The sequence below is a fragment of the Hypanus sabinus genome, chromosome 9, assembly GCF_030144855.1.
Source record: "Hypanus sabinus isolate sHypSab1 chromosome 9, sHypSab1.hap1, whole genome shotgun sequence".
In the NCBI taxonomy this organism is placed as follows: Eukaryota; Metazoa; Chordata; class Chondrichthyes; order Myliobatiformes; family Dasyatidae; genus Hypanus; species Hypanus sabinus.
Window position 1 is genome coordinate 147,583,687 of NC_082714.1, and position 21,033 is coordinate 147,604,719.

The 21,033-nt window shown below is 43.0% G+C and overlaps 1 protein-coding gene across 1 annotated transcript in view; it reads left to right on the forward strand.

Annotated features, from left to right (window-relative positions):
• Positions 1-16,065: 16,065 nt before the first annotated feature.
• The window catches only part of LOC132398940 (uncharacterized), a 98,750-nt gene continuing 93,782 nt past the window's right edge, over positions 16,066-21,033 (forward strand). Inside the window, exons 1-2 of the mRNA XM_059978776.1 lie at positions 16,066-16,152; positions 16,433-16,604. The gene's annotated coding sequence lies outside the window, so the exon portion shown is untranslated. The remainder of the gene's footprint in view (positions 16,153-16,432; positions 16,605-21,033) is intronic.

Sequence of the window (21,033 nt, forward strand, 5' to 3'; positions counted from 1 at the left end):
AAAATTAGTTAATTGGGGATCTGTTTTTGGAGACCTGTGTGCAGTCAAGGTGTTTCCATTGATTGTAGTAAAAATACACTGGTATCTGGAAGGTCCAACTGCTGGTGAGTCAGTATCCTGGCAAAAAGCACACTGAACACTCCAGGAAACTCCATGAAAAGTTATTGAAAAACACATGTCAGGAGGTGGATAAAAAAAATTTCCAAGTGACTGAATATCCCTTGGGGTACAGTTAAGTCAATCATCAAGAAATGGAAAGAATATGGCACAATTGTAAATCTGCCCAAAGCAGGCCATCCTCAAACAGAGAGTGACCATGCAAGAAGTGACTAGTGAGGGAGGCCACCAAGAGACCTTTGACAACTCTGGAGGAGTTACAAGCTTCAGTGGCTGGGATGGGAGCAATTGCACACACAACCAATGCCCGGGTGCTTCACCAGGCACAACAAGGGCAAAGAGAAAGCCAATGTTGAAAAAGACTCACATGAAATGTGAGAATTTGCCAGAAGGCACGTGAGAGACTCTGATGTCAGCTGGAAGAAGGTTTTATGGTGTGATGAAACTGAAATTGAACTTTTTGGCTAAATGCTATGTTTGGTGTAAGCAAAACAGCGTACATCATCAAAAACATACCACCACTACTGTGACACACACAAAATAAAGGAGCTCAGCAGGCCAGACAGCATCTATGGAAAAAGTGCAGCCACTGTTTCAGGCCAAGACCCTGCAGTTGGACTCCGAATTGGATTGGATTAGATCCCTACCGTGAAGCATGGTGGTGGCTGCATCGTGCTGTGGGGATGCTTCACTGCAGTGAGCCCTGGAAGGCTTGTGAAGGTAGAGGGTAAAATGACTGCAACAAAATACAGGGAAATCCTGGAGGAACACCTGATGCAGTCTGCAAGAGAACTATGACTTGGGAGAAAGACAAAGACCCCAAGCATAAAGCCAAAGCTACACAGGAATACCTCAAAAACAACAAAGTTAATATCCTGGAATGGCCAAGACAGAATCCAGACCACAATCCAAATGAGAATTTGTGACTGGATTTGCAAAAGTCTGATCACTCACAATTCCTGTGCAATCTGACAGAATTTGAGCAATTTTGCAAAGAAGAATGGGGAAAATTTGCATTGTCCAGATGTGCAAACCTGATGAAGACCTATCCACAAAGACTTAGGGCTGTAATTTCTGTCAAAGGTGCATCTACTAAATACTGACTTGAAGTAGGCTGAATACTTATGCAACCAATTATTTTCAAGTCAAGTCAAGTCACTTTTATTGTCATTTCGACAATAACTGCTGGTACAGTGCATAGTAAAAATGAGACAACGTTTTTCAGGACCATGGTGTTACATGACACAGTACAAAAACTAGACTGAACTACGTAAAAAACAACACAGAGAAAGCTACACCAGACTACAGACCTACACTGGACTGCATAAAGTGCACAAAACAGTGCAGGCATTACAATAAATAATAAACAGGACAGTAGGGCAAGGTATCAGTCCAGGCTCTGGGTATTGAGGAGTTTGATAGCTTGGGGGAAGAAACTGTTACATAGTCTGGTTGTGAGAGCCTGAATGCTTCGGTGCCTTTTCCCAGACAGCAGGAGGGAGAAGAGATTGTATGAGGGGTGCATGGGATTCTTCATAATGTTGTTTCCTTTGTGGATGCAGCGTGTAGTGTAAATGTCCGTGATGGCGGGAAGAGAGGCCCCGATGATCTTCTCAGTTGACCTCACTATCTGCTGCAGGGTCTTGCGATCTGAGATGGTGCAATTTCCGAACCAGGCAGTTATGCAGCTGCTCAGGATGCTCTCAGTACAACCCCTGTAGAATGTGATGAGGATGGGGGGTGGGAGATGGACTTTCCTCAGCCTTCACAGAAAGTAGAGACGCTGCTGGGCTTTCTTTGCTATGGAGCTGGTGTTGAGGGAGCATGTGAGATTCTCCATCAGGTGAACACCAAGAAATTTGGTGCTGTTTACGATCTCTACCGAGGAGCCGTCGATGTTCAGCGGGGAGTGGTCGCTCCGTGCCCTGCTGAAGTCAACAACCATCTCTTTTGTTTTGTTCACATTCAGAGACAGGTTGTTGGCTCTGCACCAGTCTGTTAGCCGCTGCACCTCCTCTCTGTAAGCTGACTTCTTCAGCACGGGGATGATGGTGGCAGCTTTGAAACATGTCGGAATTGTGGCACTGCTCAGGGAGATGTTGAAGATGTCAGTGAGAACATCTGCTAGCTGGTCTGCACATCCTCTGAGCACTCTACCAGGGATGTTGTCTGGTCCAGCAGCCTTCCGTGGGTTGACCCTGCACAGGGTTCTTCTCACATCGGCCATGGAGAGACACAGAACCTGGACGAAAGAGTCTTTTTCTTTTGATCAGTGTCAAAATAAATCCACTGTGATTTAATGTCATAAAACAATAAAAATTAAAATTTCCAAGGGGGAGGGGTAAATACTTTTTATAGGCACTGTAATATAGAAGAAAAGTGAGGTAGTATTCATGGGTTCAATGTCCATTTAGGAATCGGATGGCAGAGGGGAAGAAGCTGTTCCTGAAACACTGAGTGTGTGCCTTCAGGCTTCTGTACCTCCTACCTGATGGTAACAGTGAGAAGAGGGCATGTCCTAGGGATGGGGTCCTTAGTGATGAATGCCGCCATTCTGAGACACCATTCCTTGAAAATGTCTTGGATACTATGGAGACTAGTACCCAAGATGAAGCTGATTAATTTTCCAACTTTCTATAGCTTCTTTTCAAACCTGTGTAGTAGCCCACATGACCCCACCCCCATACCAGACAGTGATGCCGCCTGTCTGAATGCTGTCTACGGTACACTTGTAGAAGAGTTTGAGTGTTTTAGTTGACAAACCATATCTCCACAAACTCCTAATGAAATATAGCTGCTGCCGTTGTCTTGCCTTCTTTATAGTTGCATTCATATGTTGTGACCAGGTTAGATCCTCAGAGATCTTGATACCAACTTCTGATCCTTCCATGAGGATTGGTTCGTGTTCCTTCATCTTACACTCCCTGATATCCTCAATCAGCTCTTTGGACTTACTGACGTTGAGTGTAACATTGTTGCTGTGACACTAGTCAACTAACTGTTATATCTCTCTCCTGTACGCCCTCTCATCTCCATCTGAGATTCTACCAACAATGGTTGTATCATCAGCAAACTTATAGATGGCATTTGAGCTATGCCTTGCCACACAGTCATGGGTACAGAGGGAGGAAAGCAGTGGTCTAAGCACCCCCCCCCCCCCGAGGTGCACCAGTATTGATCGTCAGCAAGGAGGAGATATCATTACCAATCCACACAGATTGTGGTCTTCTGGTTAGGAAGTCGAGGATCCAATTGCAGAGGTAGGTACAGAGGCCCAGATTCTATAGCTTATCAATCAGGACTGTGGGAATGAAGGTATTAAACACTGATCTACAGTCGATGAATGGCATCCTGACATAGATGTTTGTGTTGTCCAGGAGATCTAGGGCCATGTGAAGAGTCATTGAGATTGCAGCTGCCATAGACCTATTGTGGCAATAGGTAGATTGAAGTGGGTCCAAGTCACTTCTCATTGCTTCCACAACTCATTCAATATATGGACCACCCTCTGGGGGAAAATAATGACACCTCTGGTTCCTATTAAATCTCTCCCCTCTTATCTTAAACCTATGACTTTATATTCTTGGTTCTCCAACTTGGGAAAATACTGTGCATTGATCCTCTCGAGGACCTTGCCCAAGGGTTTTATACATCTGGTAAGATCACCCCACATTCTCCTACTCTCCAAGGAAAACTATCTTAACCTGCTCAATCTCTCTCCATAAGTTAGTTCCTCGAATCAAGGCAACTTGCGCTCAGATATTGATCTAGTGACAGCATGTGAACAGCTACATATCACCAGCAACATTCTGTGCCTTGTCTTATGACGTAGACAATCAAAGTCTGGTGGCCATGACTATTCAGGCAAATCTTTGAACAGAAATAGTTTGCCATTGTCTTCTTCTGGACAGTGTCTTTACAAGATGGTGACCCCAGGCATTATCAGTACTCTGCAGAGGCTGTCTGCCTGGAGTCAATAGTCGCCCAACCAGGACGTGATATTGTCATACGACCATCCACCTAGGCAGGTGCTACGCCTTGCCCAAGGGTGAGCTACAGGCTAGCAGAGGGAAGGAGCACCTTACACCCCCTTTGGTGGAGACGTATCTCCAGCTGCCACCGTAACAGCATACATCCAATTTAAATAGTCAAAAATTCGATCAATTTATCCCTGTGATTTATAGCAACATGTTTTTAAAGAAGAAAGGTTTGTATTTCACAGTGCCTCTAGGTGCTTCAGCTTCAGCACAAACAAGTACATAACAAATACATTACCAAGCAAATAAAACAGGTCTGATGCCATTCCAACAGCATCGCATTAGGGCATTTTAAGCTTGGTTTGACATTTTCACAGCACATTGAGCTCTAAGCAGTTCTCATGTCCCAATTGCAGTAAGATGTCATTCAATGTGTAATTGCAATAGGCTTGATGCTTCTGGCAGAAAAAAAAGCTAAACAAATACTCCAAGGTCCCTGACATTAAAATCTGAGGTAGATCTGAGCTTCTTGTAGAGCTTGTGTCCAGGTTTGACAAATAGCTCAGCGACCTCAGCCTTCATCCTGCCTTGTGCAGCTGGATCCTGGACTTCCAGTCAGATCGCCAGCAGGTGGTAAGAGCAGACTCCCTCACCATAGGTGGCCCTCAGGGCTGTGTCCTAAGCCCCCTCCTTTACCTTCTCTATACCCATGACTGTTTTGCCACCCGCAGCTCCAATCTGCTAATTAAGTTTGCTGACAACACTACACTGATTGGCCTAATCTCAAACAGTGAGGTGGCCTACAGAGAAGAAGTCATCACCCTGACACAGAGGTGTCAAGAAAACAACCTCTCCTTCAATGTTGTGTTACGTACCCTGTAACTGGGTTTACAGACCAGCAGAAATAGAAGAATCCGTTGGAGTCTGGTGGTGCCGAAAACTAAAGGTGTTTATTAGTAAACTAAGCAATACAGTATCAAAAATGCAAATATACATATAAAACAGGTTAGCAATAATAAACATAAAAGTGTAGGAATAATAATCGACAATACTAAACAAGCTCTATCAATGTCTAGGGGTAAATGAATTCTCATAAGAGAATATAGAGTTCAGTTCAGTTCATGTGTGCTGAGGTAGTTATGGTTGTGTTGCAATCATTGGAGAGAGAGAGAGAGAGAGAGCGAGCAAGAGGTTGAGCAGCTGCAGCCAGCAAACCTTCTGTTGTATTCTGATTCCATCGTACCATTGTGGTCATTCGGTTATGACCCTCCATTCTTGGCTAGACCGTTCTTCCGTGGTGGACTCATCACTCTGGCATGAGTGGACACACACACAAGTCCCCACCGGCCCTGCCGTCACACTGTGAACTTTACTGACCGATCTCCTGATTCGGTCCTGGAAACCCCCACCTTCCTGTGGGTGCACAACACTCGGTCAGTGTCCGCTGGTGTGTCAGAGGGGTGTCTCCCCACACCTGTCTTTTATCCCCACTGACGGGGTATCAACCATCCATCAACTCAAAATGACCTTGTCCATCAAATCAGGCCACTCCTGCTGTCTCCTTAGGAATGTTAATGAGCAAAGTAACGTCCTTGTAGTGAAGGGTAAATAATCCAGGAAGGAGCCACAATACATAAATCAACTGTGTGTGTCTCTCTCTTATCTGTAGCAGATGTCCCTGCCTCTGTGCTTCATCCCTCTCTCTCTCTCTCATTAGCAGCATAGCAATAGCAATAGTTCATAGTTCTCAAAGGTGGGGGGGATGATTAACTCTGCATCCCAATTCTATCAGGTCTGTTCAGCACTCATAACAGTTGCAAAAACAATGGAGCTGGTTGTGGACTACAGGAGGAATGGAGACAGGCTAACCCCTACTGACATCAATGGATCTGGGGTTGAGACGTTGAAGACCTTTAAGTTCCTTGGCATACACATCACTGAGGATCTCACGTGGCCTATACACATGAGCTGTGTGGTGAAAAAAGCACATCAGCACCTCTTTCACCTCAGGCAGTTGTGGAAGTTTGGTATGTGTACCCATATCCTAAGAACTTTCTACAGGGGCACAATTGAGAGCACCCTGACTGGCTGCATCACTGCCTGGTATGGGAACTGTACCTCCCTTAATCGCAGGACTTTGCAGAGAGTGGTGCAGACAGCCCAGCACATCTGTAGTTGTGAACTTCCCATGATTCTGGACATTTACAAAGACAGATGTGTAAAAAAGGCCCAAAGGATCATTGGGGACCCAAGTCACCCCAACCACAAACTGTTCCAACTGCTACCATCCGGGAAACGGTACAGCAGCGTAAAAGCCAGGACCAACAGGCTCCAGGATAGATGCTTCCACCAGGCCATCAGACTGATTAATTCATGCTGATATAATTGTTTTTCTGTTATATTGACTGTCCTGTTGTACATAGTATTTATTATAAATTACTATAAATTGCACGTTGCACATTTAGATGAAGAAGTAAGGTAAAGGTTTTTACTCCTCATGTAGATGAAGGATGTTTCAGATCTATACCAGCAGATGTTCATGTTTGTTGTATTCCTCACCATCACTGTATGATTAGCATTCATTCCTCGCCACTGAAACTCTCATCACAGCCAACTCCGTACCTACCCACTTGTTAAAAATAAATGTACACGCTTTGGAAAACAGCCTCTGGAGAAATGCATTATAGCACAGAGATCTTTAATCCAGCAGTTCCTCCAATCTTCAGCAAAATGTATCCTTCCCCCTTTCCTTCTCTATTCTGTTACGAAGTTCTGAACCCAGTCCTCCCTGCCATGATTTCCCCGGTGTCTCTTTCCCACTAATGGTGCTGGTTTTAGAGTTGGCAGACTTCACATTATCATGTTGTCATGTAATCAAATGGTGTTAGATGAAAATCTGCATTCAGCAATACCCTACATACTCCTCCATGTTATATACTTCTATCCTGTATTTACGGAAGGAGGTACAGGAGCCACACCACCAGGTTCAAGAACAATTACTACCCTTCAACCTTCGGGCTCCTGAACCAGTCTGGATAACTTTGCTCACCTCAGTACTGAACTGATTCGACAACCTCTGGACTCACTTTCATGGACTCTGCAGCTCATGTTCTCCATATTGTTTGTCTGTTTATTATTATTGTTATTTGTTGTTTTGTATTTGTACAGTTTGACTTTTTTTGCACATTCATTGTCTTTGTGTGCAGTTTTTCACTGATTCAGTTGTATTTCTTTGTTCTATTCTGAATGCCTGCAAGAAACTGAATCTCAGGGTAGACTATGGTAGCAAACAGTACTGTGCAAAACACTTAGACACACATAAACAGCTAGGGTGCCTAAGACTTTCACACAGTACTGTACTTGTCAACATGGACAGGTATATGGATGAGAGGGGTTTGGAGGGATATGGCCCAGGTCCAGGTCAGGGGGACTAGGCAGAAAAATGGTTCTGTTTCTGTGCTGTAATGTTCTATGGTTCTATGGAGCAGAGAGCAAGTTTGTAAATCAGGCAAGAGCAATGGATGTTGGGAGTGGCGAGGATGGAACACCCTCCACCTGTGTAGGACAGGTGGCAGAGATGGAGTGCTATGGGCAGTGGGGGGTGGTATTGTTGCAGGCACACCCAGCCCTGAGACACCAGGCAAGGTCATTTGATTCCAAACAACTGATTTATTAATCATTATTGAAAGTCTCTCTGGTGCTTCCTGCTCTCTCCCTTCTCCCTTCCCCTTTTCCCCACCAAGATTCCCTTCTCCCTGCCTCCTTCCCACTTTCAGTCCACAATTGGAACCTCTATCTGAATCAGATTTATCAACACTCACAGGTGACATGAAATTTGTTTTTTTTTGCAGCAGCAGCAGTACAGTACAATACATATTTCTTTTGGAAGAAGACAGCGAGGCTTTGAGAGGAAGTGTGGCAGCGGCCATTTTCAAATTGCTTCTCAGATCGGAGTTCTGAGAGGCGGGACTGCGCAGGCGTGTGAAGGAGGCCTGGGAAGGAGGGAAGAGATAAAAAGAACGCAGCCTTAAGCAGCGGGCAGCGGAGTGAGCTGGGAGCAGAGTGTAGGGCTTGGGCTCAGAGGGCTTAGGCGGAAGAGGGCACAGTAGGCTTATCTTTTAGTTCTCCTTGTTATTTTCAGTTATTCGGGAAGTATGAGTGTGAGGGCAGCTTGTTGTTCTCAGTGTCGGATGTGGGAGATCCTGGAGTCTCCGAGCCTCCCGGACGTCCACATCTGCGCCAGGTGCGCCGAACTGCAGCTCCTGAGGGACCGAGTTAGGGAACTGGAGCTGCAGCTCGATGACCTTTGCCTGGTCAGGGAGAGTGAGGAGGTGATAGAGAGGAGTTACAGGCAGGTGGTCACACCAGGGCCGCGGGAGGCAGATAGGTGGGTCAAGGTCAGGAAGGGGAAGAGGCAGGTACTAGAGAGTACCCCAGTGGCTGTACCCCTTGACAATAAGTACTCATGTTTGAGTACTGTTGGAGGGGGACAGCCTACCTGGAGGAAGTGACAGTGGCCAGGCCTCCGGCACAGAGGACGGCCCTGTAGCTCAGAAGGGTAGGGATAGAAGAAAGAGGACCATAGTAATAGGGGACTCGATAGTCAGGGGTTCAGTCAGGCGGTTCTGTAGAGGTGATCAGGAGTCCCGGATGGTAGTTTGCCTCCCTGGTGCCAGGGTTCGGGACGTTTCTGATCGCGTCCAAGATATCCTGAAGTGGGAGGGTGAGGAGCCAGAGGTCATGGTACATGTAGGTACCAATGACATAGGTAGGAAAGGGAAAGAGGTCCTGAAACGAGAGTATAGGGAGTTAGGAAGGCAGTTAAGAAGAAGGACCGCAAAGGTAGTAATCTCGGGATTACTGCCTGTGCCACACGACAGTGAGAGTAGGAATGGAATTAGGTGGAGGATGAATGCGTGGCTGAGGGATTGGAGCAGGGGGCAGGGATTCAAGTTTCTGGATCATTGGGACCTTTTCTGGGGCAGCCGTGACCTGTTCAAGAAGGACGGGTTACACTTGAATCCTGGGGGAACCAATATCCTAGCGGGGAGGTTTGCTACGGCTACAGGGCAGACTTTAAACTAGTAAGATGGGGGGGGGGTGGGAATCAATTTGAGGAAACTATGGGAGAGGAGGTTAGTTCACCAGTAGAGCAAGTAAGTAGACAGTGTGTGAGGGAGGAAAGGCAGGTGATGGAGAAGGGATGCGCTCAGCCCGAAGATGTAGGGGAGAAGAAAGAAAAGGATAATAAATTTGAATGCAATGTTAGGGATGAAAAGAGAGGAGGAGGTGGAGAGTATCTTAAATGTATCTATTTTAATGCTAGGAGCATTGTAAGAAAGGTGGATGAGCTTAAAGCGTGGATTGATACCTGGAATTATGATGTTGTAGCTATTCGTGAAACATGGTTGCAGGAAGGGTGTGATTGGCAACTAAATATTCCTGGATTTAGTTGCTTCAGGTGTGATAGAGCAGGAGGAGCCAGAGGAGGAGGTGTTGCATTGCTTGTCCGAGAAAATCTTATGGCGGTGCTTTGGAAGGATAGATTAGAGAGCTCCTCTAGGGAGACTATTTGGGTGGAATTGAGGAATGGGAAAGGTGTAGTAACACTGATAGGAGTGTATTATAGGCCACCTAATGGGGAACGTGAGTTGGAAGAGCAAATGTGTAAGGAGATAGCAGATATTTGTAGTAAACACAAGGTGGTGATTGTGGGAGATTTTAATTTTCCACACGTAGATTGGGAAGCTCATTCTGTAAAATGGCTGGATGGTTTAGAGTTTGTGAAGTGTGTGCAGGATAGTTTTTTGCAACAATACATAGAAGTACCGACTAGAGATGGGGCAGTGTTGGATCTCCTGTCAGGGAATGCGATAGGTCAGCTGACAGATGTATGTGTTGGGGAGCACTTCGGGTCCAGTGATCACAATAGCATTAGCTTTAATATAATTATGGAGAAGGACAGGACTGGACCTAGAGTTGAGATCTTTGATTGGAGAAAGGCTAACTTTGAGGAGATGCGAAGGGATTTAGAGAGAGTGGATTGGGTCAAGTTGTTTTATGGGAAGGATGTAATAGAGAAATGGAGGTCATTTAAGGGTGAAATTATGAGGGTACAGAATCTTTATGTTCCTGTTAGGTTGAAAAGAAAGGTTAAAGGTTTGAAAGCACCATGGTTTTCAAGGGATATTAGAAACTTGGTTCAGAAAAAGAGGGATGTCTACTATAGATATAGGCAGCATGGAGTAAAGGAATTGCTTGAGGAATATAAAGAATGTAAAAGGAATCTTAAGAAAGAGATTAGAAAAGCTAAAAGAAGATACGAGGTTGGTTTGGCAAATAAGGTGAAAGTAAATCCGAAAGGTTTCTACAGTTATATTAAAAGCACGAGGATAGTGAGGGATAAAATTGGTCCCTTAGAGAATCAGGGTGGTCAGCTATGTGTGGAGCTGAGGAATTTGGGAGAGATTTTGAACAATTTTTTCTCTTCGGTATTCACTAAGGAGAAGGATATTGAATTGTGTAAGGTGTGGGAAACAAGTAAGGAAGTTATGGAACCTATGACAATTAAAGAGGTGGAAGTACTGGCGCTTTTAAGAAATTTAAATGATCTGGATGATGGGGTGGTAAATTGGATTAGTAAGTATGCCGATGATACTAAGGTAGGAGGTGTTGTGGATAATGAGTTGGGTTTTCAAATCTTGCAGGGAGATTTATGCCGGTTAGAAGAATGGGCTGAACGTTGACAGATGGAGTTTAATGCTGAGAAGTGTGAGGTTCTACATTTTGGCAGGAATAATCCAAATAGAACATACAGGGTAAATGGTAGGGCATTGAGGAATGCAGTGGAACAGAGAGATCTAGGAATAACAGTGCATATTTCCCTGAAGGTGGAGTCTCATGTAGATAGGGTGGTGAAGAAGGCTTTTGTTACACTGGCCTTTATAAATCAGAGCATTGCGTACAGAAGTTGGGATGTAATGTTGAAATTGTACAAGGCATTGGTAAGGCCAAATTTAGAATATTGTGTACAGTTCTGGTCACCGAATTATAGGAAAGATATCAATAAATTAGAGAGAGTGCAGAGACGATTTACTAGGATGTTACCTGGGTTTCAGCACTTAAGTTACAGAGAAAGGTTGAACAAGTTAGGTCTCTATTCATTGGAGCGTAGAAGGTTGAGGGGGGATTTGATCAAGGTATTTAAAATTTTGAGAGGGATAGATAGAGTTGACGTGAATAGGCTGTTTCCATTGAGAGTAGGGGAGATTCAAACGAGAGGACATGATTTGAGAGTTAGGGGACAAAAGTTTAAGGGAAACACAAGGGGGTATTTCTTTACTGAGAGAGTGATAGCTGTGTGGAATGAGCTTCCTGTAGAAGTTGTAGAGGTCAGTTCAGTTGTGTCACTTAAGGTAAAATTGGATAGGTATATGGACAGGAAAGGAGTGGAGGGTTATGGGCTGAGTGCGGGTAGGTGGGACTGTGAGATTAAGAGTTCAGCACAGACTAGGAGGGCCGAGATGGCCTGTTTCCGTGCTGTGTTTGTTATATGGTTATAAAGTTACTACAGTATTGTGTAAGTCTTTGGCACCCTGGCTCTATACATTTATCATAGACTTTTGCACAATACTGTATATTGCACATAATTTATTAATTTTGAACTTTGAACAAGTGGTAGGATGAACAGATAGTCTGTTTTTGGTGATGTTGTTTGGGGGTTTATATTTACCCTGGGAGAATTCTGAGAAAATAATAGAAAGCCAACACAAGAGGCCGAGTAGATTGCCAAGTTGTCAGCTCATTTAAAAAACAGCACTTCTGCCAATTTGGCACACTTCAGTACTGCTCTGAAATGGACTTTGGAACAACAGATTTCAGGTTAGAGGCAAGGATTTGAGCAATGGCCCACAGCCCAAGACTCCAATTTCAAAAAATGCACAGCTTTATCTTGTCGAACTCGGATCAAAGTCAGAGTCAAATTTAATATCAATGTACTTCTATGTTACCATACATGTCCTCCAGATTCAATTTCTTACAGGTACTTGCAGGGAAATAAAGAAATACAATGGGATTTATGAAAAAACAGAGAAATAACTAATGTGCAAAAAGAGACAAATTGGTGCAAATAAAAGAACAAATAATATTGAGAACGTGACTTGTAGAATCCTTGAATGGGAGTCTCTCGTTTGGGATCATTTGAGAGTTGAGGTGAGTGAAGTTATCTGCGCTGGTTCTGGAGCCTGATGGTTGTACGGTAGGGGTTTCCAACTTGTGGTCCACTAACCCCTCGGTTAATGGTGGGGTCCATGGCATAAAAAAAGTTGGGATCCCCTGAACCTAGTGGTGTGGGACCTAAGGCTCTATACCTCCAGCCCAATGGTAGGAGGGAGAAGAAAGCATGACCTGGAGGTGGGGATCCTCAAGAAGGAATGAGGCTTTCTTGGGGCAACACTCTTTGTAAATGTGCTCAGCGGTGTGGACTGGGCTGTATCCTCGACTTTAGGAATTGACAATAAACTGGACTGGTCAAAGAACACTGAAGCTGTCTACAAAAAGGGTCAGAGCCGTTTATACTTCTTGAGGAGACGGAGGTTCTTTAACATCTGCCGGACGAATCTCAGGATGTTCTACAGGTCTGTAGTGGCCAGTGCTATCATGTTTGCTGTTGTGTGCTGGGGCAGCAGGCTGAGGGTAGCAGACACCAACAGAATCAACAAATTCATTCATAAGGCCAGTGATGTTGTGGGGGTGGAACTGGACTCTCTGACGGTGGTGTCTGAAAAGAGGGTGCTGTCCAAGTTGCATGCCATCTTGGACAATGACTCTCATCCACTCCATAATGTACTGGTTAGGCACAGGAGTACATTCAGCCAGAGACTCATTCCACTGAGATGTAACACTGAGCGTCATAGGAAGTCATTCCTGCCTGTGGCCATCAAACTTTACAACTCCTCCCTCGGAGTGTCAGACACCCTGAGCCAATAGGCTGGTCCTGGAGTTATTTACACTTGGCATAATTTACTTATTATTATTATTTAATTATTTATGGTTTTATATTGCTATATTTCTACACTATTCTTGGTTGGTGCGACTGTAATGAAACCCAATTTCCCTCGGGATCGATAAAGTATGTCTGTCTGTCTGTAGCCCCTTCTGTTCCTAGGCATTAGTGTTTCCATACCAGGCCAAATGCAACCAGTTAGGATAGTCTCCACTGTGGATCTATAGAGGTTTGTCAAAATTTTAGATGACATGCCGTTTCTCTGAAAGCTTCTAAAAAGTAGGGGTGCTGTCATGCCTTTTTTTTGTGATGGTTTTAACCTTAGTGAAGTTTGAAGTTGAAAGTATTACCTCCCTCTTGCTCAGACATTCAGTGACTGAAACTTGATTTCGACCTTACTTTCTCACTCAGTAAACACCTCATCAATAAATAAATAGAAAAACTGCAGGATGTAATCAGCATGACAGGCAGCAACTGTTGGGGGAAATGACCGAAAATGTTAATTCTGTTCCTCATTCCATAGATGCTGTCTATTCTCTTGAATACTTTCAGTAATTTATGCATCTTTATTTGCAGTAGTTTGCATTTTTAAAAACTTTTTCTATCGGTTCCCTTGAAGTCCAACAACCTAACCTTCTTGGTCTTAAATAAACTCAGTGACTGACTTCCAGACTTCTAAGGCAGAAAATTCCAAATATTCACAACATACTTCAGTGTCACTTATTGGACCTCTGCTCCCGTAGCGGCCTCCTCTACGTCTGCGGGACCAGGCCCAGACTGGGGGAATGCTCCATTGAGCACTTTAATTCAGTCTGTCATAAAGCCAGGGTCTCCTGGTGGCAAGCCATTTTAATTCCTTTTCCCACTCCCACATTGACCCATCTGTCCACAATCTCCTCTGCTGCCAAATTGCGGCTAGGTGCAGTTTAGAGGAGGAAGCACCTCACATTCCGTCCCCATCCTGATAGCATCAACCTCGACTACCAGTCACCTGTCCCCTGTCTCCCCTCACACTCCTTGTCTTACCCTACTCCTCTGGCCCCTTCATTCCTTTCCTTTTTCTTCCCCACACTCATTATCTGCCCACACCTTCCTCTTTCTCATTCTCCACTGCTTCCCTTTCTCTACTGACCTGTTGGACTACATCTTGTTCGAGCCTTTGCCTCTTCCACCTATCAACTACCAGCTTCTCACATCATTCCCACTCCCTTCTCCTCCTCCTACCTACCTGCCTTCCCCCTCTCACCTGGCATTGGTCCATCCTGCTTAACCTCTACTCATGAAACCTTTCTTATTCCAGAAGTAAGTCTAGGAGAAGGTTAAAGCTAGACCAGGGTCATCAGTTTGTCTAATATCCACAGATACACACACGGCGGGAAATGGATCTCCACACAACCTTTCATCAGAAAGAGGTTAAATAGTGTCTGCTCTCAATGGCATCTGCTACTCTCCAAAGAAAACGTACATTAGCCAAGTCTCAATTCAATTTCATTTGAAGCCCACATTTTCCTTGAGATTGTGCACAAGAACTCTGGATGCTTTTCCCATTCTTCTATTCCTGGAGTGCACAAAAATCATTGTCCAGGTGAGATTGCTGATGAAGGACAAAGTTACAGGAAGAATCCAAATTTTCTCAGTTAGTGAAATGTACATATTCCCCTACTAGATAAATACACAGCTCAATTATTTTTAAATATTAACTTCATGTTGAAATGTGAGTCTTTCATAATGGAGGGGTGGTACAGCAGTGTAGTGGTTAGCGCAACACTTTACAATACAAGCAATCCGGTTCAATTCCCATCGCTGATAAAATCGGGGGATTGCTGTGTGGCGTGGATCAAAGAGCCAGAGGGGCCTACTCTGCCCTGTGTCTCAATAAATAAATAAACATACAATTGCAATTCAACGAAGCGTTACTTTATGCAGGTAGATGGGACTAGGCAGAATGAACATGTCAACGTGGACTAGATGGGCCAACAGGCCTGTTTCTGTGCTATAATACTCCATGATTCTGTTACTAGTTTATTTTGATTTGACTGCTATAATTTCATTCAGAACATGTCACGTGTTCTTCGGGGTTATGGCTCCCAGTATCCACCTTTCTTACTTGTTTTGCATATAAACTCTAAAACATAGGAGTAAAATTAGGCCATCAGCCCACAAAATATGTTTTGCCATTCAATAAGGGCTGTTTTAGTTTCCCTGTCAACTCCATTCCCTGCCTTCTCCCCATAACCTTCGATACTCTTTCTAATTAAGTACCTACCAACCTCCACTTTAACTATGCAATTCCTCCCCTGCCATCTGTGGCAATGACTCACTGACTCTGGCTAAAGGAATTCCTCCTCATCTGTGTTCTAAAGAGACATCCTTGCATTCTGAGGCTGTGCCCTTTAGTTCTAGATGCTCCCACTACTGGAAACATCCTCGTCACGTCCACTCGAACCAGGCCTTTCAATATTCTGTACACAAGAGAGTCTACAGATGCTAAAATTCTTGAGCAACATACACAAAATGCTGGAGGAATTCAGCAGGACAGACAGCATCTATGGAAATGAATTAAAAATTGATGTTTCGAGCTGTGACCCTTCTCCGGTAAGAAGCCTTTCAGTACTCAGTAGGATTCAATAGATATTCACTCAGAATATCAATAAGTCAGTCATTTCTGTTCTGTAGGGTAACAGACAGCTCGCATGTATATAGTTCAAGGTTCAAATTCATAGTGTTTATCAATTGACTTTATCAAAACTACTCCAACACCTTCCCAAATGTCAGTTGATTGTGGTGAATATTTCCAGAGGAGTCAGCAGCATTTGATCATCTGATAAATATTATAAATTCCACTCCTATTGGATCCATTTTCAATCATGCCCAAGCATGCTGAATTCTGTGTAGTTTTAGAGAATGCTGTAATAAGCCAGTTTTAGATTTTGTACAAACTATTAGCAAATTTACTATATTCAGAGCGCAGAATGGAGCAATCAATGCCATAACAGCAGCTGCAAAAAAACAAATGAAGGTGGCATCCACATCTGAAATGGGTTAAAGAACACTGTGAGTGGATTCAGTCCAATTAGACACTTTGAACAACCCTCATAATAGGGCGAATTAATAGGGCACTGGGAGACATAAATAAAGTAGAGAAAAAGGTTCTTTTTACAGAAAAAATAAATGCTTTCAGACAAAGAAGTGACTGGGAGAAAATAGTCGCAAGCTTACAAAGGAAACATGTATTAAGTAGTTAAATAATATCGAAGGGACTAGTTTTACCTGTTATAAATCTATAGCAAAACCTGTCTGTCAGGTTTACTAAACCTTTCTTTCTTTTGTGCAGCTGTTAGTCCTGGAAAAGAAACACAAACTAGATTGGCAAGTATGAGCTAAGAGTATTTTTTACCATTCTGTTGCCTTCATGCATCTAGTCGGGCTTTGTCTCGGATTCAGCTGGAAAGTACAAGTTACACAAAAGTACATGAAATCCGTTTCCAACAAGTGCTCTGGAGTAGGTATGTGACTTTTCTAAATTATCACAACCCTTATCTGTTCTGGTTTTCTTTCAAGTGTGCTTTAAATTCAGTCTCTTAGATTGTCTGTATACTGGTGCTTGGCTATACTGTGTCCATGACTGTAAGAATACCTCTGCAAAATTTGTGAGATTCCAATCAGAGTTTGAGGTTCCACTTGCAATGCTGTTACAATGCATTGAAATGAAATGCTCATGATTACAAAGTTATTTACCCATCCTATATGGGTATTAATTTAAATGCCTGATTACTGAAACAACCCATTGGAGTAACTTCCAGTCAGCGTTTCAATAAAATTAAGGCTTTTTTTTTCTAAAAGGAAACATTTTGTTTATTTCCAAAGACTTTCTAGGTGCTTCAGAAATCAGTAGTTCATGGAGACTTGGCAACGTGGGCATGTTTCATCTTGTAATCGAGGTAAAATAATTGTGCTCCTCTCAAAGATTAGTTTTGCAGAAACCTGCACACTGCGGGACATTTCATCTACTGTCAGATCAGCAAAATTTGCAAAGATCATGCCATTAGCTGTGTTTTTCTCATTGCACAAAACAATTCCTGAATTAGATAAAGACTGGGGAACAAGACTAAGATTGGGGAAAAATATGGAAGTCATAAGAAACAGAGCATTCCCATATGTCCTGGGATGTTATGGGTCATTCTGGCTTCCTTCACCCTCCGTACACCTCCTCCATCGCCCTACCTCCCAGTCTTACCTCGTAACTGCTTCCTTATTCATTGACTCCCTGCCTGATGTCTTTGATGAATGTGGGTGGGGACTTTCTGTAATTCTACTTATTGACCTTGAGATATACAATTACTCAAACATTTGAGTGTTCCGTAAGAAAACTGTAATGATCATCCAGACACTTTGCCCTCATTATTCTGATTAATGTCTGAGAAAAACAAACTTTTCTGTTAAGCAGGCAGATGTGCCTGAGGCAAAGGCTAGAGAGAAGTCTTTGTGAAGGTTTTGTTTTAGAATTTCGTACTGTGATTAGCTTAATAGCATGAATCGATTTTCAATCACAACATGTCTGCTGGCACAATCATTTCCATATTCTGAGGCTCATCTGATCCAAATTAAGTTAATTTAATTAAGTGAGGGTAGAACTGAACAACAGTTTTATATTGTGTCTTTAATACAAAAGAAGTCTCAGAGTTTTACAGGAATTTAACAAGGTACTTTAGAAAAAATGTTTGTTTAATTGCTGTGACTCTAAAAAGACAAAGAGATTTTGGAAGAAATTACACGATGAAAGGCTCAGGCAGCAGAAATCCCTGTTGTCACTAGAAGACAAAAGGATATCAGAGGTGTGAAAATGAAAATGCAAAGAATAAAACTGCAGTTGATCAGTTTTATCTTGTTCATTACATTTATTATATTGTTAAACCAATTAAAATTGTAACTTTTTAAGTATGAGTAAATGAAAGAAAAAATATCCACGAAGACAGTTCATAGACATGATGCATTCGCTCTGATTTCAAACTAGAGGCTGAAAAGTGACCAAATTTCAGTCGAAGGGGCAGTGCTCAGAGGGACCAACTCATGTGATTTCAGCTGAGAAAACTCATTAAGCGTTCTCATGAGTTGCTCATTTCTTTCAATATAATCAGTATTTTGTACTCGCGTGAGCTCTGACAACCCTTTACTATTGGCTGAATCTGAAGATGATTCCACAAAAAATATATGCACTGTGTCTGTTGTTAAGCAAAACCATAGAAACATGCTCAATCAAAATTTTCCAATCTTGTAAAGAAAATTTCAACTGATTATTTTAAAATACAGTATTGACTTTTGCCTGTATGGGTAATGCTTTAGTTAATTTAGTGAAGTCCACCTTTGTATTCTGATATCAATCCCCTGTGATGCACCACCGCATTAAAGTTGCTGTATAAATGTTTTTGCTTCCTTTGCAGAATTGTTTATTAGTGACAGTGTGACAATTGTTTCCAATTCTTCCATCTCATTCCTATATAATACACGGACTAAAATAACAGAGGAACAGGCCCTTCCACTCACAGATTATGATTCCAATTTAAACTAATCCCAGCTGCCTGAACATGTTCAGTACTCCTCCATTCCCTGCCTCTTTATGTGCTTGTTTAAATGCCTTTTAAATCACCAATAAGACAGTCATGCATTTGTGACAGATCCAGAACTGATTTAATTTTATTCAACACCATTGTTAAGTGCTATGTCGTATATCACGCGCGATCATGATCTATGACCATAATTGTCCTTGGCAAATTTTCCTACAGAAATGGTTTTCATTGCCTTCTTCTGGGCAGTGTCTTTACAAGATGGCTAACCCTAGCCATTATCAATACTCTGCAGAGATTGCTGCATAGCCAGGAATTGTGAAATGCACCAGCTGCTCATACGACCATCTTGCAAGCTTGCTTCCATGGCTTCACATGACCCTGATCGGGAGGGCTAGCAGGAGCTACATCTTGCCCAAGGGTGGCCTGCAGGCTTTCGGAAAGCAAGCCTTACACCTCCTTAGGTAGAGACATAGATCCAGCCCACGTCTTTCATATAACAGGCATGACTACAATTGTGCACAATTTTCCAAGTGTAACCTCTCCAATGACTTATACATATATATATATAAAACTTCCCAACTCATATGCTCTACTAAAACAGTTTTTTTGTTATAAAGCCATAGAGTTTACAGCGGGGAAACAGGCCAGAATGAAGTCGTCCATTGTAATTGGGTTCCCAATGAGCTCGTCCCATCTGCCTGCATTTAGCCCCCATAGCCCTCTAAACCTCTTCTATACATGCTCTTATCCAAAGGGTTTTAAATATTGCTAATGTGTCTGTCTAAACTACTGTTTCTGGCATCTCATTATAAGTCACACCATCATCTGCTTGAAGAATCTGCCCTCAATATCCCTTTTAAATCTCTCGGTTTTAATCTTAAACCTATGCTTTCTTGTTTTAGCACCTATTCCCAGGGAAAAGGACTCTGTCTATATCCCTAAGATTTAAAAAAAAACCTTTATCAGATCACCCCTGAGTCTCCTTGGTTATGGGAAATAAAGAACTAGTTTACACAATCTCTCCTTGTAAATCTTGTCTGCACTCTTTCTAAGTTTAATAGCATCTTTCCTATAACAAGGGTGACCAAAACTGTACACAATATTCCAAGTGTGGCTTCACCAATGTCTGATAGAACATTGTAACAAAACTTCCCAACTCCTATGTCGCAACAATGAAGACCTAATGCCAAACGTTTTCTTCCCCACCCTATCTACCTGAGATACTCTTTTCCCAAACTGTACTCGTGCTCCTAGGTTCCTCTATTCCATAATACTTCTCAAGGCCCTCCTGTATAAATCCTACCCTGGCATGATCATCCAAAATGATATACCTCATGCTGATCTGAATCCATAGGCACTTGCCAGTCCTTAGCCCAGATATCAAGCTGATCAAGATTACCTTGTGACTTTTCATACTGTCTATAGCACCAACTATTTGGTATCCTCTACAAAATTGGTAGTGTAGTGGTCAGCACAATGCTTTACAGTGCCAGTGACCCAGGTTCAATTCCTGCTGCTGCCTGTAAGGAGTTTGTACGTTCTCCCCGTGACCATGTGGATTTCCTCTGGGTGATCCAGTTTCTTCCCACATTCCAAAGACAAACCTATTGGTGGGTTAATTGGTCATTGTAAATGATCTGATGAGTTGGCTATGGTTGAATCGGAGGATGCTGGTGGCGTGACTTGAAGGGCCAGAACAGCCTATTCCAAGCTGTATCTCAATGATACTAAATCATGCCTTGTGCATTTACATCCAAATTATTTATATAAATTGAAAACTACAAAGGTCTCAACACTGAGCCCTGTAGTACAACACTGAACTAGGTCTTCCATTCCAAGAAACAACTTCATCTATCAGTCTCTGTTTCCTTGCTCTGAGCCAACTTTGAACCCAATCAGCTATCTACCTCTAAATGCAGACTAACCTGCCATGAGGACTTTGTCACAGGTCTTGTTAAAGTCTATATAGACAACATCCTCTGTCCTGTGCTCATCTACCCTTCTAGTTGTCGCCTAAAAGAACTTCAAGAGATTTGTCGGTCATGGCTTCCCATGACAAAGCCATGTTGACTGCCCAGAATTACAAGGTAAAATGCCTATGAACCGAGATTAGCCTGACCCTCCAAGTGATGGTTGATCCTATCCCTCAGTATTCCCTCCAGCAATTCATCCACTAGCAATGCCAGACTCACCAGCCGCTAGTTCACCAGCTTGTTTTTGCCACTCTTTGTAAGCATTGGTACGTATCACATTAGCATTCGTCAGTGCTCCGGAACCTCATAGATGGCCAGGAATAAAGCAAAGGTCTCTGCAAGGGTCTCTGTAATGGAAAACACCTTGATCCATCTGCAAATAATTATCTTTGGGC